Raw genomic sequence first — 8,942 nt, 5'->3', positions numbered from 1 at the left:
GATTATAACTACCCTATTTGTATAGTAATCCTATTCTGTAATTAAATACTGCTTTCAGAGTTACTGGCTATCTTGAGGAAGTCTGATCTGAAAGAAATGGAGAGTGAGACAACATGTTCAGCACTATTTGTAAATCCCAAGAGGAAAGAATTTTCTTGAAGGGTGTATTCTTGCACAGAATCGGTTTACCAGGTTATGTGACAGCCACTGTATCCCAGAGAGTGAGGACATGCCCCAGACTCAACTAACACTTAATCCCATATCCAGGCCTACTTGCCAGAAAATTCATTATATCTTTCACAGCAGGGAAAAGAGGATTACCGCATTTATCGGCGTATAATACGCGCCGGCGTATAACGCACCCAAAGTTTAGGAGAGAGTTTTAAGGAAAAAAACTTTTTAAAGAAATAAACTTACATTTAAATGCCCATCAATGCAGCCTTATCAGTGTCCATCTGCAGCCTTGTAGTGTCATTTGCAGCCATGTCAATGTTATCTGCAGCCTTGTAGTGTCATTTGCAGCCGTGTCAATGTTATCTGCAGCCTTGTAGTGTCATTTGCAGCCTTACAGTGTCATTTGCAGCCTTGTAGTGTCATCTGCAGCCTTGTAGTGTCATTTGCAGCCTTGCCCAGTGACAATGCAGACTTGTCAGTGTCACTGCAGTTTTTAAATATGGCGCTGCCGAGATACATAGAACCGGTTCTGTGTATGTTGGTGGCTCTCGGCCGCTTTCGTCTCCTCTAGTAGTCCTGTGGGCGGAGCCGAGCGCCGCCGATATACATACATAGCCGAGTGTACTCGGCTAGGTTCGCCTAGCTCTGCTCACAGTCACGCCCAGTCCCCGTGTTATGTCCATCATAGGGCGGGACTGGGCGTGACTGTGAGCGGAGCTAGCCGAACCTAGCCGAGTACACTCGGCTATGTATGTATGTTGGCGGCACTCGCTCCGCCGCTCACAGTCAGCGGGGATCAGCGTAGAACACGCACCCGCGATTTTCCCCTGATTATAAGGGGAAAAAAGTGCGTGTTATACGCCGATAAATACGGTAAATCCTTTAGATTTCTGCAAATTTTCCCTCATTCTAGTATACATGAGGTTTGTAGTAGGTGCCCAGGCTTAAAGTGATTGTAAAGTCTTGTTTAAAAAAAAACAATATAATAAACATGTTATACTTACCTCATCTGTGCAGTTGGTTTTGCACGGAGCAGACTGGATCCTCCTCTTCTCAGGTCCCTCTTTGCTGCTCCTGGCCCCTCCCTCCTGTCCAGTGCCCCCACAGCAAGCAGCTTGCTATGGGGGCACCCAAACTGAGTCACAGCTCCCTCTCTCTCCTGATTGGCTAACTGACTTTGATTGACAGACGTGGGAGCCAATGGCCCCGCTGCTGTGTCTTAGCCAATCAGCAGGAGTGTATTGGATGGCTAAGATGCTCGTGTTCATCGCTGGATAGAGAGGGGGCTCAGGTAAGTATTAGGGAGGCTGAGGGGGACTGCTACACACAGAAGGTTTTTTATCTTAATGCATTAAGATAAAAACCTTTATCCATCCCCCCTCCTTTAACAGGGTTTCAAACACTAAACCTCAAAACCTGAGATGTAATGGACCCACCAGATGTCATTGGCTGGATTTGGATGAAGTACTTGACCCTACTGCACAAGGTCTGAAATCTCAGGAAGAAGAGGAGGTTCCAGGGCCAGAGACTGCAATTTGGGATACCATGGCATGCAAGGTCACAGGTGCGTGGGCGGGGGGGTGCCGGGTGTGCCTGGGTACACCCTAATCCCCTGACATACTTGTCTACACCTGGATGAGAGGGGCAGCAGGCGGCAAATAGAACATCCGATGCTCTGCATTTTCTGCCCTACAGCCGTTGAATGCCTTCCGGAGGAAGAGGAGGAGAAGCGAGCATTCAGAGGCTGCATGGAGGAAAAGGCAGAGCAATGGTTGTTCTATATGCCGCCCCGCTGCCCCTCTCATCCAGCCTGGTGCTCTATGTATCCATCGGCGACTCTACTAGAACTGCTGGCTCTGCCTCCCAGCTCCCCCTGACTCCTTTGTTCTAAGTAACTGCTGCCAGACCACCCACCCAGCTTCTCCGCGGCTCCGCCCATTGAATTTACAGCAGCAGGCAGATGGGGGCATGGTGTCCGGGGGACTGCAATAGCCAGCTGATCCAGTAGGAAGAGCGGAGGAGGTTTCCACTGTGTGAGGAAACAAGTGAAGCCTGGAGGGAGCCGGAGACACAGCAAGCATGGAGTCCACACTGAGAGCAAGTGAGTGCCATCGTTCTCATCCATCCCCCCACCCAGTACTGCCACAATCCCATCCAACCCCCACCCAGCAGTGCCACCGATCCCATCCATCCCCCCCACCCAGCACTGCCACTGATCCCATCCATCCCCCCATACAACACTGCCACTGATCCCATCCATCCCCCCACCCAGCACTGCCACCGATTCCATCCATCCCCCACCTAGCACTGCCATCGATCCCATCCACCCCCCCATCCAGCACTGCCACCGATCCCATCCACCCCCCCCACCCAGCACTACCACCGATCCCATCCATCCCCCCCACCCAGCACTGCCATTGATCCCATCCATCTCCCCCACCCAGCACAGCCACCGATCTCATCCATTCCCGCATGCCACTAATCCCCCCCACCACTGCCACTAATCCCATCAAACCACAGCACTGCCAATGATCCCCCCCAACCTTGCCACTCATCCCATTCCCCCCCAGTACTGCCACTGATCCCATTAACCCCCCTCCCCACCACAACCACCATCAACACCACTGATCTCATCAACTTTCCAACACTGCCACTGATCCCTTCCCCCCAGCACTGCCACTGATCCCATCAATCCCCTAGCACTGCCACTGATCCCCACCCCCCCACCATTGCCACTCATCCCACCCTAGTACTGCCACTGATCCCATTACCCCCCACCACAACTGCCACTGATCCCATCAACCCCCTAGCACTGCCACTGATCACCCCCTCCCCAGCACTGCCACTGATCACCCCCCCTCTCCAACACTGCCACTGATCACCTCCCCCTCTCCAGCACTGCCACTTATCAACCCCCCTCTCCAGCACTGCCACTGATCACGCCCCTCTCCAGCACTGCCACTGATCCCATGCCCTCCCCCCACCACCACTGCCATTTGATCCCATCTCCCCCCTCTCTCACCCCCACTTTCTTTCTCCCCCTGACCAGCTCTGTCATAAGATGTAAAATGTATTGAAATATTAGAAATTGTTTTAACACATTTCAAAATGTTTGTTTACATTTATTTAAAAGTGTGTGTCTGTGTATATGTATATATATATACATATATACAGTGGGGACGGAAAGTACTCAGACCCCCTTAAATTTTTCACTCTTTGTTATATTGCAGCCATTTGCTTAAATCATTTAAGTTCATTTTTTTCCTCGTTAATGTACACACAGCACCCCATATTGACAAAAAAACACAGAATTGTTGACATTTTTGCAGATTTATTAAAAAAGAAAAACTGAAATATCACATGGTCCTAAGTATTCAGACCCTTTGCTCAGTATTTAGTAGAAGCACCCTTTTGATAATACAGCCATGAGTCTTTTTGGGAAAGATGCAACAAGTTCTTAACACCTGGATTTGGGGATCCTCTGCCATTCCTACTTGCAGATCCTCTCCAGTTCTGTCAGGTTGGATGGTAAACGTTGGTGGACAGCCATTTTTAGGTCTCTCCAGAGATGCTCAATTGTGTTTAAGTCAGGGCTCTGGCTGGGCCATTCAAGAACAAAGTTGTTGTGAAGCCACTCCTTCGTTATTTTAGCTGTGTGCTTAGGGTCATTGTCTTGTTGGAAAGTAAACCTTCGGCCCAGTCTGAGGTCCTGAGCACTCTGGAGAATGTTTTCGTCCAGGATATCCCTGTACTTGGCCACAATCATCTTTCCCTCGATTGCAACCAGTTGTCCTGTCCCTGCAGCTGAAAAACACCCCCACAGCATGATTCTGCCACCACCATGCTTCACTGTTAGGACTTTATTAGACAGGTGATGAGCAGTGCCTGGTTTTCTCCACACATACCGCTTAGAATTAAGGCCTAAAAGTTCTATCTTGGTCTCATCAGACCAAAGAATCTTATTTCTCACCATCTTGGAGTCTTTCAGGTGTTTTTTTAGCAAACTCCATGCGGGCTTTCACGTGTCTTGCACTGAGGAGAGGCTTCCGTCGGGCCACTCTGCCATAAAGCCCCGACTGGTGGAGGGCTGCAGTGATGGTTGACTTTCTGCAACTTTCTCCCATCTCCCGGCTGCATCTCTGGATCTTTGGGATCTTCTTTACCTCTCTCACCAAGGCTCTTCTCCCCCGATAACTCAGTTTGGCCGGACGGCCAGCTCTAGGAAGGGTTCTGGTCATCCCAAACGTCTTCCATTTAAGGATTATGGAGGCCACTGTGCTCTTAGGAACCTTAAGTGCAGTAGAAATTTTTTTGTAACCTTGGGCAGATCCTTGCCACAATTCTGTCTCCGAGCTCTTCAGGCAGTTCCTTTGACCTCATGATTCTCATTTGCTCTGACATGCACTGTGAGCTGTAAGGTCTTATATAGACAGGTGTGTGGCTTTCCTAATCAAGTCCAATCAGTATAATCAAACACAGCTGGACTCAAATGAAGGTGTAGAACCATCTCAAGGATGATCAGAAGAAATGGACAGCACCTGAGTTAAATATATGAGTGTCACAGCAAGGATCTGAATACTTAGGATCATGTGATATTTCAGTTTTTCTTTTTTAATAAATCTGCAAAAATGTCAACAATTCTCTGTTTTTCTGTCAATATGGGGTGCTGTGTGTACATTAATAAGGAAAAAATGAACTTAAATTACTTTAGCAAATGGCTGCAATATGACAAAGAGTGAAAAATTGAAGGGGGTCTGAATACTTTCTGTCCCCACTGTATATACCTACACACATGTGTGTTTGTGTTTTGGGGTGCACACCCTAATCCAATAGGCTGCAAACGCCTATGGTCACAGGTAAATGATTGTCATTACCACATCTTGGATGTTCGCAGATCCTGTTGAGGAGCCTGAAGATCACTGGGACTGCTGGATATATATAGACTAAGTTGCAGACCCAGCTGGATGTCAGTACAGCCACAACTTCCAGGAATTGACTGCCACAAAAACACTATCTAAGGTCATATAGGCCTTCCTCGTTTTCATAACCATTCTGCTGTTCCAAGGCATCTGCAAAGCATATTCTGCCATCCATTAGCAAGATGACTCATCTGACTAGTCTGATGAAGACTACTTGGCCCACCGCTTCTGAGGTAAAGTGGCACTTTGAACAGATGTAGCTGTTTGATTAGGCTTAGTATCTGACAATTATTGACTAGAGCAGTGTTTCTCAACTCCAGTCCTCAAGGCGCCCCAACAGGTCATGTTTTCAGGATTTCCTTCAGATGAAACAGCTGTGGTAATTACTAAGGTAGTGAAACTGATCAAATCACCTGTGAAAAATAATGGAAAGCCTTAAAACATTACCTGTTGGGGCACCTTAGGACTGGAGTTGAGAAATACTGGACTAGAGATCAGTTTGACTAGAGTTAAAAATCTGTTTTCTTTGCCTTCTTGTCCATTGCTGCCTATGCCATTCAGATTTGGCATAGCATCTTGCCAGGAAAGCCAGCTAACACAAGCCCAGGATGACACACCTGGTCAGTCTGATGAAGACTCCTTGCCCAACTGGTTCTGAGGCAGAGGTAGCCTTTAAACAGATGTAGCTGTTTGATTAAGCCTAGTATCTGACCATTACTGACTAGAGCTCTTCACAGTCAGTTTAAAGCAGGGATCTCAAACTGGAGGCCCTCCAGCTGTTGCAAAACTACAAGTCCCATCATGCCTCTGCCTGTGGGAGTCATGCTTGTAACTGTCAGGCTTGCAATGCCTCATGGGACGTGTAGTTTCTCAACAGCTGGAGGGCCGCCAGTTTGAGACCCCTGGTTTAAAGCCTCGTACACACAGTTTTTTGGAAGGGGATTGTCTTTTGACAGACTGTTGTCCAAAACTCTTATGCCCCGTACACACGGTCGGATTTTCCGACGGAAAATGTTCGATGGGAGCTTGTTGTCTGAAATTCCGACCGTGTGTAGGCTCCATCAGACATTTTCCATTGGAATTTCCGTCACACAAAATTTGAGGTCTGAACGTGTGTACACAATTCCGATGCAATTCCGATGCACAAAATTCCACGCATGCTCGGAATCAAGCAGAAGAGCCGCACTGGCTATTGAACTTTTTCTCGGCTTGTCTCGTGTTGTACGTCATTGGAATTTCTGACAAGATTTGTGCCGTGTGTATGCAAGACAAGTTTGAGCCAACATCCATCGGAAAAAAAACATGGATTTTATTGTCGGAATGTCCGATCGTGTGTACGGGGCATTACCGTTAGTACTCTCCTTTTGACAATTGTTTTCCAATTTTCCGACAACAAATGTTGGATGACAGGCTAGTACATTTTTGTCAAACGACAGCTCCACGTCAGATTTTCAGATGGTCAGTACACAAATCCGTCACACAAAAGTCGAAAGTACAAACACGCATGCTCGGAATCAAACACGAAATTAGGAGAAGGGGCCCAAAGGGTGGAGCTCAAGAGCTGAATGTTCGTGTTTGTGGCACGACAATTTGTGTAACATTGGTATGCAAGACAAGATCCTGGCACACGCCCTTTTGACAAAAAAGACGCTCGGTTGTCCAACAATCGAACCGTGTGTACCAGGCTTTAGACCTTCCTTCTTGGCCTCCTTTTTCATTGCTGCCTCTGACATGCAAACTTGGCATAGCATTTTGCAGGCAAGCCAGTTAACCACACGTCCTGTACCGCTCAAAGGTTAGATGATCATTGTAGCATGCCGAGTCTTGAATGCATAGCAGATTCTTCAGGACTAAAGAGGAGTTGTGATGGGAATGAGATGTCATTGTGGAGGGAATAAGTTGCCTTTCTTCTTCTTGAGAAGTGGAGCTGGTGTTGAGGGCTGAAGAGATTACAATACATTATGCCCATTAAGTGTACTCTTTTTTTTAGGATAGTAAATACCTACCTGACCCTCACCTTAATGAACATGGCTCGTCTCTAGGTAAGATCATAGTTACTAACTCACAGATGAGCTGAAGGACTGTAGGCATAATAAATACCCATGAGTACCAGCTAAGACCTTGAAGGGGATAACACACAATCTGCAGAGCACTGAAGGGTTAAGGTCTCATTACCTGTGGGACATTGACAAATCAGACAAAACTGTGGACAACAATAACCAGTCAGCAAGAATTTCAATGTGTGATGCCTGCTCTCAGCAGTGAAAGACATAATAACATATAGATGTAGGCAACACTTAACAGAGTATAACCACAGTTGAGTACTATGGTTTCGTGCTCCAAGTGGTGCCCCCTACCACCTGAATGTTTCATAGCTAGTAGGAAGTCCAATGGATGTCAAAACGTTGAGGGATAATGAAGGAAGGGGACACTTGTGCAATCCATTACAATACATTTTGGCGTGGGGGAAAGGTTCTCTCAGAATCCATGCTAGACCCAAAGGGCCTGGTATGGACTTGGGGAGGATCCCATGCCATTTTTTTTGTGTTTTTTTTCCGGCAATTTGTTTTTTACATTCAGCTGTCAGTGGGGAACCCCGCTGACAGCTGATGACTCATCAGTTGTTAAGGACGCGGCAGCAGGCTTCCCGGCCCCCTCCTTAGCAAACAGCTATATGCAGTGTTTAACTGCTTGCCGCCCACCCACCATCAAATGACAGTGGGTAGTGCGGCTTTTGTTCTGGGATGCCATCATATGATGGCGTCCCAGAACGGCCACTCACGCGGGGGCGCGCAGTGCGGCGATTGCTGCGTGTTGCTAGGACACGGTGCGACCCCGATCTCTGTGAAGAGCCGCATCCGCAGCTCTTTAACCATGTGATTGGCTGTGTCCAATCACAGCCGGTCAAATGTAAACAAGGAGATGCCGGTAATCGGTAATCTCCTCACAGGGGGACATCTAGGGATGTAATTGGGGCACTGATCATCAGTGCCCCGATTACAATGAATAAATACAGTGTCATGAAACAGTGCCCACTATTGCCCACCAATGCCAGCATACAGTGCCCACCAGTGGCAGCAATCAATGCCCACCACTGCCCACAAGTGCCACCAATCAGTGCCCATTAGCGATGCCAATCAGTGCCGCCTATTAGTGCTGCCCATCAGTGCCCATCACTGCTGTTGATCAATGCCCATCAGTCTCGCCCATCAGTGCCACCCATCAATGCCCATCAGTTCCCACCAGTGCTGCCTATCAGTGCCTACCAGTGCCGCCTATCAGTGCCCACCAATGCCGCCTATTAGTGTCCATCATTGCCGCCCAACAGTGCCCATCAGTGCCGCCTACCAGTTCTCATCAGTGCCCATAAGTGCGGCATATTAGTGCCTCCTCATCAGTGCCACCTCATCAGGGCCCATAAGTGCCACCTTATCAGTGCCCATCAGTTCAGGCTATCAGTGCCGCCTCATCAGCGCACATCAGTGAAGGCAAAAAATGACTTAGTTATAAAATTTACTGACAGAAAAAAATTAAAAAACATTTATTTTTTCAAAATTTTTGGTCTTTTTTTGTAAAAAATAAAAAACCCAGCTGTGATTAAATACCACCAAAAGAAAGCTCTATTTTTGTGAAGAAAATGATCAAAAATTTGTTTGGGTACAATGTAGCAGTGCCGCGCAATTGTCATTCAAAGTGTGACAGCACTGAAAGCTGAAAAATGGCTTGGGCAGGAAGGGGGTGTAAGTGGCCGGTAGGCAAGTGGTTAAACAGAAAAATAAAAAACGCAGAACACATCAAAAATCGCATCACAAACACAACACTTGCATTTCTTTTCTGATTCCATTGAAG

Source organism: Aquarana catesbeiana, linkage group LG08, assembly GCF_042186555.1.
Source record: "Aquarana catesbeiana isolate 2022-GZ linkage group LG08, ASM4218655v1, whole genome shotgun sequence".
Taxonomy (NCBI): domain Eukaryota; kingdom Metazoa; phylum Chordata; class Amphibia; order Anura; family Ranidae; genus Aquarana; species Aquarana catesbeiana.
Note: the sequence above shows the minus strand (reverse complement) of the source record.